The sequence below is a fragment of the Phyllobates terribilis genome, unplaced genomic scaffold (genome assembly GCF_046119375.1).
Source record: "Phyllobates terribilis strain yellow unplaced genomic scaffold, ASM4611937v1 Scaffold_3445__1_contigs__length_78522, whole genome shotgun sequence".
NCBI lineage: Eukaryota > Metazoa > Chordata > Amphibia > Anura > Dendrobatidae > Phyllobates > Phyllobates terribilis.
The window spans coordinates 51,257-77,409 of record NW_027366198.1 but is presented as its reverse complement, the minus strand read 5'-3'; the positions used below and the strand labels follow the sequence as shown (position 1 = coordinate 77,409).

Here is a 26,153-nt window from a genome sequence, read left to right as displayed (position 1 = left end):
CGGCATGGATTTATATAGTGTGTGAATGTCAAAAAATAAAAAATAAATATATACTTTACCCTCTGATGGCCCCCGGTGTCCTGCTTCGCTCGGTCCCGGCTGCCGGCAGTGAAGACTTTAGAACCTTCCGACGTCAGCGTCACGTGACCGGTCACATGACTCTGACGTCAGCGTCACGTGACCGGTCACATGACTCTGACGTCAGCGAAGGTCCTTCTTCATTCAACCGCGAAGTGCGGGGAATCAAGCAGGAGGGCTGCACGGGCCGTCAGGAGGTGAGAATATATATATTTTTTATTTTATTCTTTTTTTTTTAATGGTACCTGGGTCTGGATGAGAGTCCTCTCATCCACACCCGGGTACCATCCGCACATTAGACCGCATGAAAAGCACATCAACATATACAGTGATGCGGATTCCATGCGGTCTAATGCAAGTCAATGGCGGCAAAAGAGCAGCGTTTCCGCAAAATTAATTGACATGCATGCGGATTTCAATTGGGGAACATTGCTGCCCTTCTACCATGCGTTTTTCATGCGCTTCCGCAGCGTTTACGCAACTGCAAAAACGCCGCGGAAACGCATGAAAAACGCATCGTGTGAACTCAGCCTTACAGTGTAACCCAATGAATTAGGTTATGACCTGGAAATATGGGCCCCAAGTTGCCGTCTGCTGTAAAGACTTAATATTCTATTCTGTATTGAATGATCTTAAGGGTAATAAGCACAAGAAGAACAGTTACTTGCTCCAACACCTTTTAATGCTCTCACTATTGTAAGACTACAATATGTTTACATGTGGTGTAATTATTGAGGATTCACCATCAATATCTGCAATAAAGTTCAGTACAGAATTTGTGTTTATAAAGGAAAAATATCTGTGCAGATTTGAGAATTTCTTTTAAGACAAGGATGCTCTTAAAAAATATATATTTAAAAAAATAAATCCAACGCAGTTCGCTCTGAGGTCTGTGCTGCCTGCTCCGTTTGGAGGACCCAACTGCTCAAGCCTGTGATTGGCAGCAGCGCTCAGGTGACTAGAATCGGATGTTTCCTTATTGTTCCCATCACAGCCTCGGTGCAGGAAATTTTGGGAAGTGAGTGACGTCCTACACTAAAACTATGACAGGGACATTGATCTCTTCTTCAGTCACAAAGAGGGGGCATGATTATAGCACATGAGGCCGGACTAGTCCTGGCCAATAGATAAAGCCGCCCCCCTCCGAACTAGTCCCGGACAATAGATGCCCACCCCCCTCTGGACTAGTATTGGCGGCCAATACATTGCGCACCCCCACTTCCCCCTCTGGACTAGTCCCAGACAATAGATGCCGCAGCTCCCCCCTCCAGACTAGTCCCAGCCAATAGATCCCCCCCCTCTGGACTAGTCCCAGCCAATAGATCCCCCCCTCTGAACTAGTCCCAGCCAATAGACCCCCCCCGGACTAGTCCCAGCCAATTTGCCTATTGCTAGCAGCGATGTAAGAAATGTTTTTACTGCACATAGCAATCAACTTTTGATTCCTGCATCATAATGAAGGATAATAGCAGTTTGGGAGACTTGGAGGACATGACAGGTTTCCTTTAATAGGAATATCCCATAAAGTGTCATACATGACAAATCTATAGACTGCGTCTCTTGTTGGGATACCCTTTTCACTTTCCAGTAGCATAGGATTTTATAGCATAAATATAAAAAAACACTGAAAATTATAGTGTGAAAAACCACATGAGGGTAGTTTAACACGGATCGTTTTTTTTTTAAAGAATGCCATGCTTTTCTACTTTATTTTAATGGAAGGAGACGAACATCCAGGTTTCCTGGCCTAGATCCTCCTTTATTCACTACATTGGACACACCAGACAAAGGTAGTAATTAATACTTACGTTTCTCGAGCAATTATCCTGCTACCGATGGAACTGCTATCTCAAACAGCTCTCTTGGTATGGAGTCACGTAACCGTTCACACATTGCTTTACCCACTTCATACGCCTTTTCCCTAAGTTAAAGCGTGAGCTCATTAAAAATCACATGTAACTCAATTTCTTGTTAATTGGGGTTTATTCACCTTTGTAAAGCCCATCTCTAACGAAGAACATATCCTCTACAATAACGAGTATAAAGAAGCCCTTTAACGAGTCCTCATCTACCAAGTACCAATAATTTCTATATAGTGGCTTCCAGTCTATATAGGCACCCATCAACCTGCCATAGATGTTATTACCCAGTTTCCCTCAAACATGGGGAAGAAGCACATAAATAGGCAGATTTAACATTCAGGACAGGAGAAAGTGGCATGTCACCCAATAATAGACCAGCCCTCCGAATCAAAGGAGAACCTTTCTAGGGACCCCAACCAGTCACCCCTCCCTTAAATTCCAGCTCTAGGGGCTACATACAATTTACTATTACATATGTAATCTTCCATTTTCCCCTTAAAATAATTCATTAGGTTTCATGGCCACAACACTTACTTATGTGCAATAGTCACTAGTTCTTCCACCGGCCAACCATTCAATAAAATATTCATTTTCACCAGATCAGCAGGTTAGTATCCCGCGTCTTCATAGTCAAAGCTATATATCATAATAACATATGTATTCGTCCATTAGAAATGTTCTTACACTAATCAAAAATTGCAGATGTTCTAATACATCAAGTCCATGGAAAGTAGGTAGACCCAAACAGATATATTAACATATAAATCGGATGGTTCTGCCATTACATCCATGGTGTAGATCATGAAAATTAAGCAATATTTGACATTTACGTGAAAAAAAAAAAAAACAATCCAGGAAGGAGTTCTGACATTTACATAATATGGCGCCACCTGTTGTTTAATTTGTACAGCAACGTCAGGTCCGTCTACTGAGCTAAGTGCTAGAGGACACACATGCTCAGTCTCCGCACAGCCAGATCTCTGTGTCTGTGCACAGAAAGCTATTCCCATTGGTCCTTCACAGTGAACAGAGGATAACTGTGCAGAGGACAGGATGGGGGGACATAGGTCCATTAGCATTCAGCTTATTAGATGGACATGCAAATTGAAACACACTTTGAACACCAGGTGGTGCAATACTTAACTTCAATTTTTTTTTTTTTTGTAGTTGTACTTTCAAGTAACGTTTACGAATAACCAGTCTTGTGTTTGTGCGTAAGGTATAACACTTTCTGGCCATTATAGGACTTGTTTTTCTGGATAGTCACCAGTTTTCCCCTCTGCAGGCTTTATCTCTTAATTTTCAACAGATGCTGAGCTGGAGGGAGGAGACTCCTGGCAGCTACAGAGGGATTCTTGCTCTTTATTCCTTAGTTAGCACTAGAGATGAGCGGTGTTCGAATCGAACTGTTCGGCGAACACGAACGATTTGAAAAAAATTCGGCTGTTCGAGGCTATGTTCGATAACTGTTCGTGCACCAAAATCATAACTGGATTTTTTCTCAGTAATGCTGAAAATTAATGTTAATGCGCAGTTTGAGTGTACAGCGGGGCAGGGGATGGATCTCTGCAGAAATAATGAAGATCTCCATTTTTTTTCTCTTTCCCGCATTTACAGTGGGGAGGTGCAATCTGTCAGCCTATCAGCAGCGCACACACGGAGCGAAGTGCTTTTTTTCACACAAGCAATGGCATGTGCCATTGGCAGTGTATGTCACATGTCCAGCCATTTTCCCCGTCGCCACCATTTTCTCACTGCTGCAGCTGTGTGTTAGACGGCACCGCTGTTGCTGTGTGCGCTATACTTTGTTAATTTCAAGCCAATTTTCGCACAAATCTACAGATAGCTTGGGAGTAGGGAATAGTTGTGATTGCAGTCCTTTTAAGGACTAGGTTACATCATTTCCTATGACTTTTATCAGGCAGGTCTGTGCTCTTAAATAGATAGGTTGGGAGTAAAGACTAATTGTAATTGCAGTCCATTTCAGGTCTAAGTTACATCAGTTCCTATCAGTTTTTGCCAGGCAGGTCTGTGCCAGTGCTGTGCAAGCTTTTTTCACAGCATTTGGCTAAATCTACCAAAGCAAATCCTTTTTGGCCTCTTGCAGTGTGTGTTAGTCAGTGGAGTAGTCTATCTGTGTTGCAAGCTACACCACCTGTGTATAGAATACCAATTTTATTACTGCACCTAGTGAACTAAAACCTTTTGGGCATAGCATCATTCTATTAGTCCATCTATACTAACCTCCACCAGGTTGCAAATTCAATATAATTTTTATCTGCATCTAGCTCTGAAAAAATATTTCGGCTTGTAGCAGTGTGTGGGACTTGTTCTATTAGTCCATCTATACTATCCTCCATCAGGTTGCAAATTCAATATAATTTTTTTCTGCATCTAGCTCTGAAAAAATATTTCGGCTTGTAGCAGTGTGTGGGACTTGTTCTATTAGTCCATCTATACTAACCTCCACCAGGTTGCAAATTCAATATAATTTTTATCTGCATCTAGCTCTGAAAAAATATTTCGGCTTGTAGCAGTGTGTGGGACTTGTTCTATTAGTCCAGCTATACTGACCTCCACCAGGTTGAAAATTCAATATAATTTTTTTCTGCATCTAGCTCTGAAAAAATATTTCGGCTTGTAGCAGTGTGTGGGACTTGTTCTATTTGTCCATCTATACTAACTTCCACCAGGTTGCAAATTCAATATCATTTTTATCTGCATCTAGCTCTGAAAAAATATTTCGGCTTGTAGCAGTGTGTGGGACTTGTTCTATTAGTCCATCTATACTAACCTCCACCAGGTTGCAAATTCAATATAATTTTTTTCTGCATCTAGCTCTGAAAAAATATTTCGGCTTGTAGCAGTGTGTGGGACTTGTTCTATTAGTCCATCTATACTAACCTCCACCAGGTTGCAAATTCAATATAATTTTTGTCTGCATCTAGCTCTGAAAAAATATTTCGGCTTGTAGCAGTGTGTGGGACTTGTTCTATTAGTCCATCTATACTAACCTCCACCAGGTTGCAAATTCAATATAATTTTTTTCTGCATCTAGCTCTGAAAAAATAGTTCGACTTGTAGCAGTGTGTGGGACTTGTTCTATTAGTCCATCTATACTAACCGCCACCAGGTTGCAAATTCAATATAATTTTTATCTGCATCTAGCTCTGAAAAAATATTTCGGCTTGTAGCAGTGTGTGGGACTTGTTCTATTAGTCCATCTATACTAACCTCCACCAGGTTGCAAATTCAAAATAATTTTTATCTACATCTAACCCAGCCAATACTTTTGGGCTAATATCTCAGTTTGGCCACTCAGCTCTGCTCGGTTCCCATCCATTGTTTTTTGTGCTAACAACTCCAGAGTTGTGAATTAGTTAACCACCAAAATGAGTGGAAAAAGGCCTGCTGCTGGTGGAAAGGGGAATAGGCATGTTGGGAAGGGAAAAAAAGGTTGTGTCCGTGGGGTAGGTGTTAAAGCAACAGTAACATCTGCAGAAGAAAGACCATGTTCCAGCCAAACTAAGATGTCTACTTCTTTTAGCGGACAATGTGATAAGATCCCTTTCTTACGGCCACGCCAATCGCTACAAATTCCAGATGAGGCACAAAAACAGCAGGTGCTTCAACGGATATCAAGTGCTCCTTTAAGTGGGCTCTCCTCCACCTCAACTTCAACATCACAAATACTCCAGTCCTCAGAGGTGTCACCCCAATCGCACTTGCTTCCTCACAGCTCCCAAGTCTCCAGCTGCCCATCTGAGTATGGGGTAGAACAGATGGTTGAGTCTGCAGAGCTGTTTACTCATACTATAGCCTGGGAATCAGAGGTTGGCTCCAGAGCTTCTGTGAATCCAGACGAGGAAATGATCTGCACTGATGCCCAGAATCTTTATGAGTCGGATCCAGGACCAGATGCAGAAGGTTCTGACCATAATGTCGACCCAAGTTCCCAAACTGTAACTCCTGTTGGTGGAGACAATGAGGAAGACGATGATGAGACTCAAATACCTGATTGTAGCGACAACTTTAGTTTTTTGTCAGGGCAGGAAGAGGTTGGCTCTGAGGACGACGGGTGTGATAACACACAGGGTGATGATGACGAGGTTGGAGATCCCACTTACTGTCAACCCACAGTCAGCCAGTCGATGAGGTCAGCAGAGGAGGTGGAGGAGGATGCTAGTGACGACAAGGTCAGGTTGCGCCTTCCTGGACAGAGATGTAGTACTGGAAGCACGTCAACAACTGCATCCTCAAACAAAACTCTGCCTCTGACCACAAGTCGGGGTGGCTCTTCAGGTCGCATGGGTGCTAAGCCTTACATAGCCTGGGCATTTTTTCAGATCGATAAAGATGACCCAACTCGTGTTATCTGTAACATTTGTCAGCAAAAGCTAAGTAGAGGCCAAAAAATACATAGTTTGAGTACTTCATGCATGAAACGGCACATGGATATGAAGTATAAGTTGCAGTGGGAAGCTCACTGTGCTAAAATGCGGCCTAGCCGGCCGGGCCAACCACCGTCTGCCACATCTTGTGCATCCGCGGCCTCTTCATCCTCTGTGACTGGGGGGACAGCAGTCACACCTGTTTTGGGACGCAGACCTGCCAGACTTAATAGCTGTCTACAAATATGTCAAGGGCTGTCACATTGTAGAAGGATCATCTTTATTCTCATTTGCACAAGGAAAGACTAGAAGCAATGGGATGAAACTAAATGGGAGGAGACACAGATTAGATATTAGAAAAAACTTTTTGACAGTTAGGGTGATTAATGAGTGGAACAGGCTGCCACGAGAGGTGGTGAGTTCCCCTTCAATGGACGCCTTCAAACAGAGGCTGGACAGACATCTGTCTGAGATGATTTAGTGAATCCTGCTTTGAGCAGGGGGTTGGACCAGATGACCCAGGAGGTCCCTTCCAACTCTACCATTCTATGATTCTATGATTCTATGATTCTACCTCTTTACCCGCAACAGCCAGCGTGATTGGCAGGTCATCATTTTCTATGGAGGTGGAAACACCAGCTGGTGTTCAGCGCCGTCCGACATCGATAGCACCACCTTTGGATCAAGGCAGCCTAATATGTCCGCCTGCATCTTCCTCACAGACCGGTAGTTTGCTGGGGACACCCTTTTCAACCCCGTCTAAGCACAACAGCCAGCCCTCGGTCCCTCAGATGTGGACAAGTAAAAGACCATTTCCTCCTAGCCATGAGAAAGCTAAGAGGTTGAATTTCACCATCTGCAAGCTCTTGGCTACAGAAATGCTGCCTTTCTGCCTTGTGGACACAGAGGATTTTCGAGACCTTATGTCCGTCGCAGTGCCCCAGTACCAGATGCCCAGTCGGCACTACTTCTCAAAGAAAGGTGTTCCTGAGCTCCACCAGCATGTCGCACACAACATCACCGCTTCTTTGAGAAACTCTGTGTGTGACAGGGTGCATTTCACCACAGACACTAGGACGAGTAGGCATGGACAGGGGCGTTACATGTTGCTGACTGGGCACTGGGTAACTATAGTGACAGCAGGACAAGGGGCTGCTGTCCAAGTCTTGCCGTCCCCACGAGTTGTGCGTCAATCCTCTTTATCTCAAAGTTCCTCCACTGCTTCTGCCTCCTCAACCTCCTCTCGGTCCTCCACCTGCAACCAAAGCCTGTCTGGTCATGTCACAAGCTTTCTAACTGCGCAGAAGTGATACTGCACACCTCCTTACTATGCTGGCAGCAGGGCTCAACGTCATCAGGTGGTTTTTACTTTGAAATGTCTGGGAAATGTGAGTCACACAGCTGAGGAGTTGTGGTCAGCTCTGGAGAACCAGTTTCATAAATGGTTGTCTCCACTGGACCTGAAACCAGGGAAGGCCGTGTGCGACAATGCTGCAACCTGGGTGCGGCCCTTCACCGGGGCAATGTCACACACGTGCCTTGTATGGCTCACGTGTTGAACCTGGTTGTCCAGCAATTTTTAGGCCACTATCCCGGACTAGATGGCCTTCTGCAGAGGGCACGGTCGCTGTGTGCTCACTTCCGCCGTTCGCATCCCGCAGCTCAGCGACTTACATCTCTACAGAAGTCGTTGGGCCTGCCACTTCAACGGCTAAAATGCGATGTGCCTACCTGGTGAAATTCAACTCTGCACATGTTGCAGCGACTGTGACAGCACCGACAAGCCCTGGTGCAATACGTTCTGACGTATAGCCTGGGACAACGAGATCCAGAAGTGGGGCAAATCACGCTGGAGGAGTGGTCTCAGATCAGGGACCTATGCACCCTTCTGCACAGTTTTGAAATGGCGACGAAGATGTTTAGTGCTGACGATGCCATTATCAGCATGACTATTCCGGTGATTTACATGCTGGAGCACATGTTAAACAGAATTCAGAGTCAGGTGGTGGCACAAGAAGAGGTGGAGGAAGTAGAGGAGGAGGAGTTGTATGTGGAAGGGCTAACATCTGCAAGGTCCAGACGATCGGCAGCACCAAGGCGGGCAGGCATGTGAGGGTGGGGGAGAAGGTTTTACCAGGGCGCATGGTAGCAGCCAAACTAGTGAGGAAGGTGCAGGAGCCCAGGAAGAAGTGGAGGATGAACTGATGGAAGACTCATCAGATGAGGGAGACCTTGATCACATTTCTGTTGTGCGAGGTTGGGGGGAGAGGACAGAGGAAGGAAGCATGATTGTTACCTCGCCACCAACACAACAGGGACTTGGTGCTCCTGGATGCGCAAGACACATGAGTGCCTTCTTGCTGCACTACCTGCAACATGACCCTCGAATTGTGAGAATTAGAAATAATCCTGACTACTGGGTTGCCACACTGTTAGATCCCCGGTACAAAAGTAAATTTGCAGAAATTATTCCTGCCATAGAAAGGGATGCACGCATGCAGGAGTATCAGCAGAGACTGTTGCAGAATCTTACATGTGCTTTTCCACAAAACACCAGTGGTGCACGTAGTGAATCTCACAGTTCCAACTTGCCAACCATGAGACCGTCGAGTGTTCAGCACTCAAACCGTAACAGAAACACAGTATCTGCTGGTAACATCAATTTTGCGGAATCAATTCACCACTTTTTTAGCCCATCCTTTGCAAGGCCACAGGAGACAAGAAGTCTGACACATAGTCAACGCCTAGAGACGATGGTACAGGAGTATCTCCAAGTAAACATTGAAGCCATGACTGTGTCACTGGACCCTTGCTCTTTTTGGGCTTTCAATCTGGATAAATGGCCGGAGCTCGCCACTTACGCCTTGGAGATCTTGTCATGCCCCGCAGCCAGAGTTCTGTCTGAACGTATGTTCAGCGCTGCTGGTGGTGTGCTGACAGATAAGCGCACGCGGCTCTCCACTGATAATGTAGACAGACTCACGTTCATAAAGATGAACAAATCATGGATCCAAAACGACTTTTCTACCACTGTGTCATCCTGGGGAGAGTAAAAGCTTGATGATTTGTTAAAATCACCTCACCAACCGTTTTAAGCTTTCAAATTACTAATCATGTTTATCTGTATCTTGGCTGGAGTATAATTTGGGCCTTGTAGCAGTGTGCAGTACTGATTCTATTAGGCAATCTATACTAAACTCCACCAGATTTAAAATTACTAACCATGTTTATCTGTATCTTGGCTGGAAAATAATTTGGGCCTTGTAGCAGTTTGCAGTACTGATTCTATTAGGCCATCTATACTAAGCTCCACCAGCTTTCAAATTAATAATAATTTTTAGCTGCATCTAGCCTGGAAAATAATTTTGGGGCTCCTAGATGTGCAAGACACATGAGTGCCTTCTTGCTGCACTACCTGCAACATGACCCTCAGATTGTCAAAATTCGAAATAATCCTGACTACTGGGTTGCCACACTCTTAGATCCCCCACACTCTTCGATCAACCTTTTCATTTTAATAAAGAACAAAAAAATGGTCATTTTTGAAATTATAAGCATTAGCAGGTTATTAGAAACTGAAATCAAACAGTTTTCAACTCAAAACTTTATTCTAGGTGATGTTACATTTGCACATAGGACCCCTTGTTCGAAAGGAGCTTCTGAACTCTCTCTTCCATTGAATTTGTCAGGTTTTGGATGGTTTCGGCTTCAATTGTTTTGCATGAGGACAGAATACCCTCCCAGAGCTGTTGCTTAGATGTGAACTGCCTCCTGCCATCATAGACACTCCTTTTCACGATGCTCCAAAGGTTCTCAATGGGGTTGAGGTCAGGGGAGCATTGGGGTCACACCATAAGTTTGTCCCCTTTTATGCCCATATCAGTCAGAGATGCAGATGTGTTATGAGCAGCATGAGACGGTGCATTATCATGCATGAAAATGATCTTGCTGCGGAACACACGGTTCTTCTTCTTGAACCTTGGCAGGAAGTGCTGTTTGAGAAACTCCACATACATTATGGAGTTCATCTTTACCCCTTCAGGGATCCTTAAGGGGCCGACAATCTCTCTCCCCATGATTCCAGCCCAAAAGATTACTCCACCTCCTCCTTGTTGGCACCGTAGCCGTGTTTGCATGGGGTGTCCATCAATCAGCCATCCTCCACTCCATCCATCTGGACCATCGAGCGTTGCACGGCACTCATCGGTGAACAAAACAGTTTTGAAGTCAGTCTTCATGTATTGTTTGGCCCACTGGAGCCGTTTCTGCTTGTGTACAGTGGATAGAGGAGGTCCTTCAGAGGTTTGCACAGCTGCAAACCTCTGAAGGACCCTGCATCTTGTTGTTCGGGGGACGTTGGAGGCACCAGCAGCTTCAAAAACTTGTCTGCTGCTATGACAAGGCTTTTTTGCCGCCGCTCTTTTAACCTGACGTAATTGCCTGTAGGAAAGAGTCCTCAATTTTCCCTTATCAGCACGCACACGTGTGTACTGTAAATCAGCTACATACTTCTTGATTGTGCGATGATCATGATGAAGTGTCTTGGCAATGTTGTTTGTACTTGACCTAAACACTCCACAATTTGTTGCTTCTCAGCAGCCGACACATCCTTTTTCTTTCCCATTTTGGCAGAAAATGTAGGCTGCTTAATAATGTGGGACAGCCTTCTTAAGTAGTCTTGCCTTTCATTGGACACACCTGCCAAACTAATTAGCACAGGTGTCTGCAATTGCTTACAGTGATATAAAGAGCCCTGACACACATCACCATCAATAAGTTTAACTGACAAACAAAAAAATTCTTCCCTTATCACTCCTAAACACTTTTTGCATAATAATTTGGAACACAGTGTTCATGTGCTTTTCCACAAAACACCAGTGGTTCATGTAGTGAATCTTACAGTTCTAACTTGCCAACCATGGTCTGTATGGAGTTGTTCAATAAAGGGCCCAAAATTAAGATAACATAGACGGTAGAGGTCTCTATGAATACGAATTCCTAAGTATTTGATACCCTGTGAGGGCCAGGCAAAGGGAAAGTTGGACTGGATGGAATCCTGTATGGATTTGGGGAGGGATCGAGGGCCTCAGACTTCGCTGCATTGATTTTAAAATTTGACCATGTAACAAAGTGATCTATTTCAGCCATAACAGCAGGGATGGATATATGTGATTGAGTGATATATACTAGAACATCATCAGCAAATGCAGAGCACTTGTACTCGGTGCCTCCCACCTCAATCCACCTAATATTGGGGTTATGGCGAATTGATGAGAGCAGGTGCTCCGTCACTAGGATGTATAAGAGAGGGGACAGAGGACATCCCTGCCTTGTCCCATTGGTGATTATGAAAGGTGATGAAAATGTTCTGACGCGCCCCCTGGGCCTTGGGACACCCGGAGCCGGACCCTTTTTGGTGGATGCTGGGGGTTGTAGTCTCCGTGGCTGCGACCCGGTTCCGTTGCTCAGGGCGGTCAAACCAGTGGCGGAACTATTTATGTGGTCTTGATGTTTAAATGTCCGACTACGCCACCCGTGGATTGCGGTCAGAGTGAATCGCCGCTGCAGGGCAGACCGCTGAGGCTGGTGTTGTGGGTGCAGCAGAGCATAGTATAACTCCCCACGGGAGGAGTATAGCCTCAGGGCAGTGTATGCGGAGGATGGGGGTGATGGTGCAGGGCAGCAGCAGTAACGACACAGAGTCAGTGATGCAGTCCAGGGCCTTTACTCACAGTTTTTATTATCCAGACCACATCTGCAGGTAACGGCTGCCCACGTCGTACTGTGCTCACCAAGTGAGGGGCTCGGCCAACTCCCAGATAACTTTGGAGCGCTTCACAGGACCCCCTTTGTGTGTGCTTTCTCTGGCCTTTCTTACCCCACCAGTGACCACGCTTCTGTCCGGCTGCCTTGGGCTTCCTCTTGGTAAAATTGGCGCCAGTTTCCCTGACCCTATGTGGTGCCTTCCTAGCGGGTGTAGCGAGGGGTTGCGCCACATAAAATGTCACAGCCTCCAGTTTCTAGCTGAGGGTCGTTTCCCGCCTCCACTACTTTCTGGGACCGGTCTCCCCCTTTGGCCTGACCCCTCCACGCAGGTGGATTCGGGCGTGCGGTGGCGACTCGCCAGTCCGCACCCCTGGGATCCCCTCGTTCCTCGTTCCTGGAGCTTTCTCCGCTCCTCTTCCTTCCTTCTCCCTCTTCCAGGCCTGGGCCTCTGTTACTAGGCCAGCCTCCGGAGCAGAGCTCATGCAGAGCCCCTGCTCCCTGTCACTTCTGCTCAGACTTCTCTGCACTGAACTAAGATGGTGCCCACCTTTTATACTCCCTTCTCAATGCACCCAGGAACTGCTTACTCCCTGCTCCTGCACTACAGGGTTCCCCTTCCTCGGTGTTCCCTCCCCCCACTCCAGCCAGGGACAGGGACTGTCGTGCCCATCTCAGGGGCATATTGGTCGCCCTGCCCCACGGCAATGTGGTGTAATGCATGCAGGTGTCGGGGTCCTGATCCACACTCCATCCTTACCTGAGAGTGAGATATCACACCTCTGGGTGAGGTGCAATACCTCTGTAGCAACCGAGCCCTCGGGGTGCTACAGTTCCATTTATCTTCAGCCTAGGTGATGTATTGCGATACAGGGCTGTGATTTTGGCTATAAAAAGGTCCCCTAGACCCCTACCCCAAGCTTTTTAAGAGAATAATATATGGCGTGCCAGAAGACTCTATGGAATGCTTTCTCAGCATCCAACGAGAGTATCTAATTACAAATTTTTAACTGCATCTAGCCCAGGAAATACTTTGTGCCTAGTAGCAGTGTCTGCTAGTCAGCGGATTATCCCAGCTGTTAAGCAAGCTACACTACCTGTAGTTTGGACACTTAATTTTTTCAAAGGAAATGCTTCGGGCCCCCAGGATACTCAGTGAAGAGCATCGGGAGGCACCCCAAGGCACAGGGGCTGGGACTGACGGTAGGATGCCTTGCGGTGGACCGCCAAGCTCGATCCTTATAAAAGCTTTTTAACTGCAGAAGCTTTAGTGGACGCTATTGGAGCTGGAATTCCAGCAGCTGCTGGCATCAGACTTGCCCTCCAATAGATCCTTGTAAAAGGATTTAAAGTGTACTCATTCAAATTAGAGAGACAATTTAAATGAAAAAGCTTAGACCTGCCTCCACCGCAGGGGGGCTCGCTCAACCCACCAGCGGACAGGCACCAGTATTGGGAGAGGGGGGCTGGCCGTCAGGGTCCAACGCAGCTCTGGCACAAACACGGCGACACGGAGGTCGCACAGGCAGGAACGGACTGGCCATGTCGGCTTCGCACTTTTTTGGTTTTAGAAGGGCATGACATGCCTATATCTGTGTCTCCCCTCCTTTTACTCCTCCACCTCTTTTCTTTTCACATGACTATATGTACTTGTCACTTTTCCATGTGTTAGTTGTGTCTTCTGAACAGTTTGTCAGCTTTTGGACACCTTTGAAGTGTTTTCTATGTGTTTTCTATGTGTTGCTATGTGTTTTTGTTTGCCTGCCATTGGTTTTAACGGTGTTCGAAGGTGTTCGTCGAACAGTTCGATGAACAGTTCGTCGAACATACGGGTGTTCGACGAACCGAACCGAACTCGAACACTACGGGGGTGGCTCAACACTAGTTAGCACATAGATGACAAAGCAAAGGCATGGAGGACATTATTATTATTTCTTTTTAAAGCACCATTAATTTGTGGGTGCTGGACTTGTGAACAGGGTTATATACATATAACAAGTAGACTGGTACAGAGAAGAGGACCCCGCCCTCAAGGGCTTATAAAATACAGGGCAATGGGGAAGTTGACAGAAGAACATTATACAGCAGTACGGAGCTGTGTAGCTGTGCATCCAGCTCTTATGTAAGGTAAAACACTTAAGAGGAAGCTCAGTCCTCATTTTCCTCAGTCTGTGTCTCACTCCTCCTTCCACTCTCCATAGAGTATAACGGGCAGCGTCACGACACCACAGTGAGCCTGCTGTCCGTCTTCTCTCAGCAAGTTAGATTTGAGTTATTTTTTTTTTTATGACAAGTTCAGGAGGTAGGGGGAGTGGATAAGTAAGCAGATTTCTCTGATCAGATATATTACAAGGTGTTTTGCTTTGTTTTTTAACAATCTCCTGTTCTATTGAGTTATGTAAAGCTGGTAGAAAATACAATTTCCTTTTATATCTTGTAAATTGTAAAGTTTAATATTTTATGATGAACACAGTGCATGTGATCTCCGTATCAACAAAAGCTTCCAGGCTCTCTGCAAAAACGTGAAGACCTATGGGCTTCTTGGCTCGATACTCCTGGCCTAGCACCACTGAGATTCACAAGGTTTAGGTTGCTAAACGCTGTCAAGATTGAGACCTTGGAACGGATTTGGTTTCTTGCTCTCCTTTCCCGATTATGTACACCCTGCTATGGTGTACGGTTTTATGTACTCTCATTTATTGCTGCTGGAGAAGGTAAACCTCATAAGCCCCTTATTCCTCGAAGAGTCCGAGACCACTAGAGGAGGCCCTAGGAGATTACCTTATGGGGCATTCTGATCTTTTTGTGATAATGTGCCTCAAACTTGACCAAATAGACTGTCAGTCTCTTGGAGTTGGAGTTGAGTAAGAAGAAAATGTAGAACAATCGTACCATCTTTCGACTATATAGATATATCTTGTTTTGGGAACAGCAAAGGCCGGGCGGAAGGGGTGAAGGCTTTGCATGGTTTTGTAGGTCTCGCCTTGCATATCCTGAAGATAAGGATTTTAAGTTGTCATAAAAATCAACCACAACTTCCTTCAATGGGAACAAATATTTCATCATGATCTGGTGTTCGTCTATGTAAAGAAAGCTCTTCTGCTCTGCTCACCGGGTCTGCGGAAACAAGCAATTGGCTTTATTGGAACGTAGTTCACATTGGCATCACGACTGCCATTCCTCATGGAGCCATAAACCAAGAGATCAGTCTTCTAAATGAAACAAAATGAATCCTTGTGGGTCCCAATGACTTATAATTGGTATATCCGGTCTTCGTTATTTCTACATACATTACCACTACCAAGGGGGTACATAGGAATCATGGGGCCCCATAGCAGAAGCTCTAATTGGGCCCCCCCCCAAAAAAAAAATTTAAATAATTGTCGGGGTCACCAAAGATCAGATCTCACAACTTTCCATCCTTTACATAGTGATTTTCCTCCAGCTGAAGTCCTAGATCTCTCTTTCATTGCCCCATAAAGTGTGGTGCCAATAAAAGGGCCCCCCAAACACAGTATGAAACCCCCATGGTGAATTCCTCCACATGCACAGTATAATGACCCTACTGTACCCCACCTCAACTCCCAGGGTAAATTATGCTGAACCCAACACAGTATTATCCCCCAACTGTGAGCCGCTAGAGAGGATGGTACATAATAAGGGAGGGTGTTATACATAATAAAAGAGGAAACTATATAACTAAGGATGGCGCTATACATAATAAGTGAATACACTATATACTAAGGGACTGTGCTATACATAATAAGACTACATTCCTGTATCAGTGTGCAGTGTCGGTGTGCTGCCCTGTTTTACCGACGCATTGAGCATGTCCTATTCTAATCCTCAAAATCGGATCAGAACAGGACATTCTCTGACCCTCACAGATCTCATTCTCAGATCCATGATTTTCATGGATGTGTGAATGGATCTATAAAACTGTACGAGTCCGTGGACCAGCCGATAAAAAATCTGGCAGCACACAGGCATTTCACACAAATGTGAGAATGCAGCCTAAGGGATTTTACAGAGAACATTATCACTCCAAGTCACACAGTGCAGATACAGAATAATATTTACATCCAGGCACTTACCGCTGACGTCTCATCTGATCAGAGTCGGTTTCTGCTGCTTCTTCTCCATCTGGTCAGACCTTCATGTCGACATCCCCCAGCCACGACTCATCTTGTCACGATGATCTCCAGCCTAGAAAATAACAAGGTCACATATTGTATGCATACATGTGTCTCCCCTGCTCTGCGCCCCTGAATACAGATATGTACCCCCCCCATTAATATACTATTAGCCACTTAGTAATCAAAATATTAAGTGATAAGCAGCACTGTGCCCCCCATTAACTATAATCTTCACCAGCCAATAATATAAATTTTTCAGTCTCTGTGACTCTCCCCAATTAACTGTAAGGCTATGTGCACACAGAAAACATACAAGGCTTCACAGTACAAGCAAAGTGAAACCCCCATAATTGCTCTCTCCCAGCACCCCCATCATTGCTCTCTCCCACCACCTCCATCATTGCTCTCTCGCAGCACCCCCATCATTACTCTCTCCCAGCACCCCTGTCATTGCTCTGTCCCAGCACCCGCGTCATTGCTCTGTCCCAGCACCCTCATCGTTGCTCTCTCCCAGCACCCCCATCATTGCTCTGTCCCAGAACCCCCATCATTGCTCTCTCCCAGCACCCCTGACATTGCTCTCTCCCAGCACCCCATCATTGCTCTGTCCCAGCACCCCCATCGTTGCTCTGTCCCAGCACCCTCATCGTTGCTCTCTCCCAGCACCCCCATCATTGCTCTCTCCCAGCACCCCCATCATTTCCTCTCAGCACCCCCATCATTACTCTGTCCCAGCACCCACATCATTGCTCTCTCCCAGCCCCCCATCATTGCTCTCTCCCAGGCCCCCATCATTGCTCTCTCCCCACCCCATCATTGCTCTCTCCCAGCACGCCCATCATTGCTTTCTCCCAGCACCCCCATCATTGCTCTCTCCCACCACCCCCATCATTGCTCTCTCCCAGCACCCCCATCATTGCTCTCTCCCACCACCCCATCATTGCTCTCTCCCAGCACCCCCGTCATTGCTCTCTCCCAGAACCCCCGTCATTGCTCTCCCCTTCCACACCATCCCCATCATTGCTCTCCCCAGCCCTATCAGCCCCATTATTGCTCTTCCCAGCCCCATCATTCCTCTCCCCAGCCCCATCATTCCTCTCCCCAGCCCAATCATTGCTCTCCCCAGCCCCATCAGCCTCATTATTGGTCTTCCCAGCCCCATCATTCCTCTTCCTAGCCCCATCAGCCCCATTATTGCTCTTCCCAGACCCATCAGCCCCATAATTCTTCTCCCCAGTCCCATCATTGCTCTCCCAAGCCCCATCAGCCCCATCATTGCTCTCCCCAGCCCCATCAGCCCCATTATTGCTCTTCCCAGCCCCATCAGCCCCATTATTGCTCTCCCCAGCCCCATCAGCCCCTTTATTGCTCTCCCCAACCCCATCCGCCCCATCATTCCTCTTCCCGGCCATATCAGCCCCATCATTCCTCTCCCCGGCCACATCAGCCCTATTATTGCTCTCCCCAGCCCCATTATTCCTCTCCCCAGCCCCATCAGCCCCATTATTGCTCTCCCCAGCTCCATCATCCCATCATTCCTCTCCCCAGCCCCATCAACGCCATTATTCCTCTCCCCAGCCCCATCAGCCCCATCATTGCTCTCCCCAGCCCTATCATTGCTCTCTCCAGCCCCATCAGCCCCAATATTGCTGTCCCCAGCCCCACCATCCCATTATTCCTCTTCCCAGCCCCATCAGCGCCATTATTGCTCTTCCCGGCCCCATCATTCCTCTTCTCAAACCTATCAGCCCCATCATTCCTCTCCCTGGCCCCATCAGCCCCCTTATTGCTCTCCCCAGCCCCATCATTCCTCTCCCCAGCCCCATCATTCCTCTCCCCAGCCCCATTATTGCTCTCCCCAGGCCCATTATTGCTCTCCCCAGCCCCATCATTGTTCTCCCCAGCCCCATCATTGCTCTCCCCAGCCCCATCATTGCTCTCCCCAGCCTCATCATCCCATCATTCCTCTCCCCAGCCCCAACAACTCCATTATTCCTCTCCCCAGCCCCATCAGCCCCATTATTGCTCACCCCAGCCCCACCATCCCATAATTGCTCTCCCCAGCCCTACCATCCCCATCATTGCTCTCCCCAACCCCATCATTCCTCTCCCCAGCCCCATCATTGCTCTCCCTAGCCCCACCATACCATTATTCCTCTCCCCAGCCCCATCAACCCCATTATTCCTCTCCCCAGTCCCATTATTGCTCTTCCCAGCCCCATCAGTCCCATTATTCCTCTCCCCAGCCCCATCATTCCTCTCCCCAGCCCCATCAGCCCCATTATTGCTCTCCCCAGCCCCATCAGCCCTCTCCCCAGCCCCAATATTTCTCTCCCCAGCCCCATCATTCCTCTCCCCAGTCCCATCAGCCCCATTATTGCTCTTCCCAGCCCCATCATTCCTCTCCCCAGCCCCATCAGCCCCATTATTGCTCTCCCCAGCCCCACCATCCCATCATTGCTCTCCCCCACCTCCCCTCCCCAGCATTTCAGTAAAAAAAAACGAAAAAAAAAACAACTTACTTCAGCTCGCTCCCCTCCAGCATCCTCCTGGTTGCCGGCAGCTTTCTTCCTGACCTAGGCGCGCTGCATGATGACGTCATCAAGCTGCATGCACCTGGGTCAGGGAGGAAGCAGAGGATGAACCCTCCAGCTCCGCTGCTATTCTCCTCCTGACAGCAGCGGAGCTGCAAGGATCGCTCACTGACTGCCACGTGCAGGGAGCAGCAGGACCTTGCGGGCCCCTTGGTGCAGCTGCATGGTGGGGACCCGGTGCAGCTGCACTGGCGGTGGTATGTCCACCCCTGGACTGCTATGGGGCCCCCCCGGCTCACGGGCCCCATAGCAGTCGCGTGGTCTGCCGCCATTGGCGGTACGCCACTGACCGCTACATTAAAAGGGAGTGGAAACCTGATATAATGGAGGGTGTCAGAAACCAAATTGCCTGCTACGTGTCTCTGCTCCACTTGGCTCCTACATTAGTTTTGCTACATCTACTCCAAAATAGGGTGACATTTCCTATAATCTGCCGTCCTTGTATAATACGGGGTTATCTAGGACTTTGATAGATCAGGGGGCTTCTTACACTCGGCACCCCACTGATCCATTGTTTGCAGCTCACATGGCACCCAAAAGTGAACAGTGTATGGAGTCAGGACACCACGTAGTGGACATTCTCAGGTACTACAGCTCAGCTCCCATTGAAGTAAATAAGAGCAGAGCTGCAGAACCTGATAACGGTCTCTACACAATGTACAGAGCTTAGGTGTTCCACCTCCGTATACTGTGCACACCCAGCTGCCGGGGGAGCTGCTGCGGACCTCCACCCATCCAAAGGTTAAGTCATCAATATCTAAGTCTTGGACAACCCCTTTAACATATGGAGAGTTTAAGATAACACATATAATGTGTTTGCAAAATTAATGTTTATGATATAATTTCCCAATAATATCACCTCAAATCTTTGTGATCCAATGGTCACTGACCTGACACAGTGACATGATCTTTCCAAGATAGTCATCTGGTGAAATAATTGTACCCAAAATCATAGCTTCAAGATATTCCTTTACTACAGATTTGTCAGGAAATTCAGATGGATTTACAATAGTAATCTCCGATTCTCCATATTCCTAAAGGAATAATGTGGAAAATTAGATGGGATCATACAATTGGAGCCGATCTGCAGAACCCGGCAGTGACTAGTGACCAGCGTGCTGGAGCGGTGTGGATCCATCTGGCCACCGCTGCACACAGCAGATTGTTGGTGATGCCAGTTGTTGGGACTTCCACCGATCTGACATTGATAACCAGTGCTGGGATTAGGTCATTAATGTTACAGTAGCAGAAAACCACTTTAACTGCAAATACTGAACAAAAAATGTCAACATCTCAACATCAAAGTCCAATTTTACTGATTTTGTTTCCCCCAGAAGTAATGAAACACCCTGATAGTTAGTTTTGGCGTATGGCACAACAAATCAGAGTGGCCCACAATACAGCGCAGAGTGGTTACGTTTTGCAGCCTATGATCCACCAGATCCATGTATAAGGCATTACTGCATCATGGAAGCCATAGACAGAAAGTACCTTAATCAGCTTTGGAGAGGACAGCACAGCCTTGTATGGGACTGTAGGGGACGTCATTATGACAGATGCATTGTATTCCTGTTCCAGTCTCTGGTTAAACACCTCCATGTGTAAAAGCCCCAGGAAGCCCAACCTGTGCAGGACATGAACGTTAGTTATAATTTATATAGAGAGGCAAATATACCAAAAGTGTTAATAAAATGGGAAACTACTTAGTGCTCGATAGGGATCCACCACTCTAATAGAAATTGGTCTGGAAAATACCAGTAACGCGGTGTCCATCATAACAGAGAAACACCAGGCTATTTGCACTGCCTACTATACACAAGGCAGGTCGTAGAATGGACTACAAACCAGTTCAAGACCAGATCATTTCTGATCATCACCAGGCATAATTTTTCTTTTTCGTACATGGGATTTTAAGATCTCTAAAAATGTCTCTGGTTCAGTCATCCAAATAACTTTTGTCTTCATTTTGTCATTACTGAATTCCCCTGTAACTGGGGCTTATATGCCAGGCCCAGTTACAGGGGAATTCAGTAATAAAACATGACAAAATTCAACTTCCTGCAAACTGCTGAGTCAATCTGGGGCTAACCAAGCAACGCATGCTGCCAGCAACCGGTACTCACATGATCACCGTCATAGCTTCCTAAACTATAGCACTTGTTTAGGAAACAATCAGGAAGGCAGAGGTGATAATAAACCATTTCTGACTTCTCTATGGGAAGTCCAGCAGGCTCATGTGTACATGTACATGTGTATTGATGAGGATATGAGGATTCAGATCTACACAATACTGTACTGATGACAATCCTACCTATGGAATTGCAGGATAATATGTCACAAACATATCTGGATAAGCTGGAGGTTTGGGCCGAGAAGTGACAAATGTGATTTAACAATGAAAAATACATTTTCACTAGTCAGACTCCATATGGAACATGGTGCACAGATTTGGCCACCAGTGTGCAAGAAAGACAAAGCCGAAGTCTAGCAAGTACAAGGTGGGAAATTAAAGTAAAGATGGAATAGGTGGACTGCAATACAAGGAAAGAGTAATACAATTAATTATTAGTTAAAATTATTAATTATTATTAAATTATTAGTTAAAAAGAAATGCTAAGGAGTGACCTAGTGTAATATATTCAGTACCGTATCTATAACAAAAGGGCCAAGACCAGGATTCTTTACTGTAAGAGCGTGAGACTGTGCAACTCTCTGCGTGATACAATGCTGAATTCACTAGGGGACTAGATACCATTCGTGAGTATAATATACAAGTGGTTAACACATTACCAAGATGAATTGTTGAGCCAGTGGTTTGTTCTGCCAAAAATTGGCCTTTACCTTGTAACGTTTTTTTGCTTTCCTCCTGATCATTGTTACAGAAGAATTTTCTGAGCTGAAGATGTTTTTTTTCAGCCTTACACACTAAATCAATAATTACCTTTCACAAATGACCCCTTTTCAGAAATTAAAGTTATTGAAATGTCTATCTAATGCTCAATTAATCGGCCAGTAGGTGATAACTGTGCTCTTATGATCACTGTAGGACACATTAATGCCCGCATGGTATATTTTCATCATAAGTATAGGAAATGACTGAAATAAAATATATAGTGATATAAAATAAGTCAGATAATGGCAGTAGTAGACGCACCTCCAGCCAGCACCCAGAGCTGCACTGCTGTCCCAACTAACAGACCCACTTGAATCGTCCAAGGTCAGCTTTTCCAGCGCACTCTTCAAATTGCTGTATTCGGATTGGTCAACTGGAAACACTCCTGGAACAGAAAGCTAAAAGAAACCAGTAGGGTATGTTCCCACAATATTCTGAAGTGGATTCTGCTCCAAAAACCACATTTAGGGGATGTTCACACTGAGTTTTTTGACTGCTTCAGAAAAAGAAGGGGCCGATTCATCCAGCAGTTTACGTTTGTTTTCTAGTGTAAAATTGCTTAAAATTTTGTGTGTTTTTTCGCCCGTCTAGGACCACTTTGCCAAGTTTTTGAAAAGTGGTCAGAACTCAACTGGGAGTGGGTATGGCCACTCAATAAATGCACATAAAAAAATCCACATCAAAATACTGTGTGTGAACTTACCCCAAGGGTGTGTGCACATGGCGTCTTTTTCAGCCTAGAATCTGCCAGATAAAGCACCCCATAATATGAACATAATGCACAGCAATGTCAAAGCAACATTGCTGTGCACATCTTCTGTCTTATGTCTTTTAACCACTTTAGGATTCGGAAACTGAAGTGGTTAAAATAAGGAACAGGTTCATTCTTTGAGCGTCTTTCGCTAGGAAGCCGCCTGCTCTCTATAGTTACCAGTATAAAGTGAAAAAGCTGCAAAGCCGCTGGAAAAGACACCTCAGGAAAACGACCGTCGCGGTCTTCCTGAAGCGTTTTTGTCTGGGAAATCTATGTGGCGGTGCCGAAATCTAAGAGACGCCGTGTGCACATAGCTTAAAATGGTTTTCCAAAAAGTCAGGAAACAGCAGGAAAGGTGTTCAATTCAAAATCCCTATTCTCTCCTCTTTGTTCCCCCCATGGCTCCATCACTATTGCTCCGGTAGTCCGCACTGGTCTCCGCTTACTTCCTGCAGACTTTCCGTACATCATTCATGTGACTAAGGTACTGGCTTCAGCAGTGAAGCCGACATCTCCAGCACATGACCTTTAAGGCTCCCGATTATCTTAAAGAGTAACCCTCGTTTTAATTGTTATTTCATGAATCAATAGTACACATGAAATTAAACAACATTGTAATTTTCTTCATTCTCTGCCAAAATGTATCATTCATTATGAAACTCTGAGGTAAAATCTGTATTCAGTGAAGACACTTTCCCATTACTGAGATAGGAGATGGCAGCTGCTACTGATACAATTCTATGTGGGCAGGAAGAGGGAGGAGCTTGAGACAGCTTTTCCCCCTTATCAGAAGCAGCTGCCATCTCCTATCTCAGTAATGGGAAAGTCTGTCTTCACTGAATACAAATTTAAATCCTCAGAATTGAGACTTGATGATGACTGATCAATTTTAGCAAATATAGAAGCAAATTTCTTTGATAAGATATATTACAAAGTTTCTTATTTTCATGTAAACTATTGATTTATGAAATAAAAATTAAAACGATGGATACACTTTAACCACTTTACCCCCGAGGGTGGTTTGCACGTTAATGACCAGGCCAATTTTTACAATTCTGACCACTGTCACTTTATGAGGTAATTTCTCTGGAACGCTTCAACGGATCCCGCTGATTCTGAGATTGCTTTCTCGTGACATATTGTACTTCATGATAGTGGTAAAATTTCTTCGATATCACTTGCGTTTATTTGTGAAAAAATCGGAAATTTGGTGAAAATTTTGAAAATTTTGCAATTTTCCAAATTTTAATTTTTATGCACTTAAATCAGAGAGATATGTTACACAAAATAGTTAATAAATAACATTTCTCACATGTCTACTTTACATCAGCACAATTTTGAAACAAAATTTTTTTTTTAGTAGGGAGATATAAGGGTTAAAAGTTGACCAGTGATTTCTCATTTTAACAACAAAATTTACAAAACCATTTTTTTTAGAGACCACATCACATTTGACGTGACCTTGAGGGGCCTTTATGACAGAAAAAACCCAAAAGTGACACCATTTTAAAAACTGCACCCCTCAGGGTCATCAAAACCACATTCAAGAAGTTTATTAACCCTTCAGGTGCTTCACAGGAATTTTTGGAAATTGGAAGAAAAAAATCAATATTTAACTTTTTTTCACAAAAATGTTACTTTGGCTATGCGCCCACGATGCAGAAATGCTCAGGATTTTTCCTGAGCGTTTCTGCATCTCCCTGGCAGAAAAAAACGCATGCGGATTGCACTTGCGTTTTCCTGCCAGGGACATGCGGAAGTAAAGCGTTCTTCACTTGCATTTCCGTATGCGGGTTGACAAGCGCTTTCCAAGCGATTTTAGCATCACTTGGAAAGTGCTTGTCATCTTGGTCACAGTATATAAACCCACGCAAACGGCATGGATTTATATACTGTGACCGAAAGAATGGTAAAAAATAAAAAATAAATCTATACTTACCCTCTGATGGCCCCCGGTGTCTTGCTGCGCTCATCCTGGCTGCCGGCAGCGGTACACTGAAGGACCTGTCGACATCAGCGTCGCGTGACCCGTCACATGACTATGACGTCAGCGCAGGTCCTTCAGTGTACCGCGATCTGTCGGCATGAGAGGAGGAGTGCAGCTGGGGCCGTCAGAAAGTAAATATAATCTTTATTTTTTATTTTATTCTTTTTTTTACAGTTTCTATGATACCCGGGTCCGGAGGAGAGTCACCTCTCCTCTAGACCTGGGTACCATCCGCACATTAGAACGCATGCATTCCGCATGTCCTTATCTAGTGAAGCGGAATGCATGCGTTCTAATGCAAGTCAATGGCGGCGAAAACGCAGCACTTCCACAAAATAATTGGTAGTGCTGCGTTTTTTTCCGCAATGATAATCCGCAGCGGAAATGTCCGCAGTATGTGCACAGCACATGCGGATTATCATTGGGGAACATGGCAGGCCTTCTACCATGCGTTTTTTATGTGTTTCTGCAGCATTTTTGCCGCTGCGGAAACGCTTAAAAAACGCATTGTGGGCACACAGCCTTAGACCCAAATTTTTTTATTTTTGCAGGGGTAACAGGAAAAAATGGACCCCAAAATTTGTTGTGCAATTTCCCATGAGCACGCAGATACCCCATATCTGAGGAAAAAACACTGTTTGGGCGCACGGCAGGGTTCGGAAGGGAAGGAGCGCCATTTGACTTTTTGAATGTAAAATTTGCTTGAATAATTAGCGGACACCATGTTACGTTTGCAGAGCCCCTGATGTGCCTAAACAGTGGAAACCCCCCACAAGTGATCCCATTTTGGAAACTAGACCCCTTAGGGAACTTATCTAGATGTGTGATGAGCACCCTGAACCCTCAGGTGCTTTACAGAAGTTTATAACATTGAGCAGTAAAAATAAAATTTTCACATTTTTCCAACAAAAATGTTTTTCATCCCCCAATTTTGCATTTTCATAAGGGTAACAGGAGAAATTGCACCATGCAATTTGTTGTGCAATTTCTCCTGAGTAAGCTGATACCCAATATGTGGGGGAAAACCACTGTTTGGGTGCACGGCAGGGCTCAGAGGGGAAGGAGCGCCATTTGACTTTTTGATTTGTAAAATTTGCGTTTGTGGAGTCCCTGATGTGCCTAAATAGTGGAAACCACCCCCTCCCTTTCCCCAGTGACTCCCTTTTGGAAACTATACCCCTCCAGGATTTTATCAAGGGGTATAGTGAACATTTTGAACCCAGAAGTACGACACAGAATTTGATAACATTAGGTCATCATATTGAATAAGTTGTCATAAGTCTTGAGTGCAAGTGCTTGCTACTTGAGTTTTCATCAGGTACTCGGGTATGCACCAAGTATCGCGGGTGCTCAAGTGACATGCTCGAGTCCCTGCCCCGCATGTTTCACGGTTATTAGACACCCAAAAAAAAAACATGCGGGGATAGCTCGTGCATCATGCTCGGGCAATCCCCGCGAGGTTTTTTTAGCTGTATAACAGCTGCAAAACATTTGGGGCGGAGACTCAAGCATGACACTCGCGCACCCGCCATACTCGGTGCATAAGCAAGCACCCGATGCAAACTCAAGTAGCGAGCACTTGCACTCACTAGTCGCCATATCGTCATCATTTTTTTTTCTTTATTTCTGAAAAAATCCCAACCCCAACCCAAACCCTAGCACAACCCTAACCCTAGCACAACCCTAACCCTAGCA

At 45.7% G+C, this 26,153-nt stretch overlaps 1 pseudogene; it reads right to left on the bottom strand.

Moving 5' to 3' along the window:
• Nucleotides 1-1,886: 1,886 nt before the first annotated feature.
• LOC141247951 (translation factor GUF1, mitochondrial-like) overlaps nt 1,887-26,153 on the bottom strand; it is a 38,247-nt pseudogene continuing 13,980 nt past the window's right edge.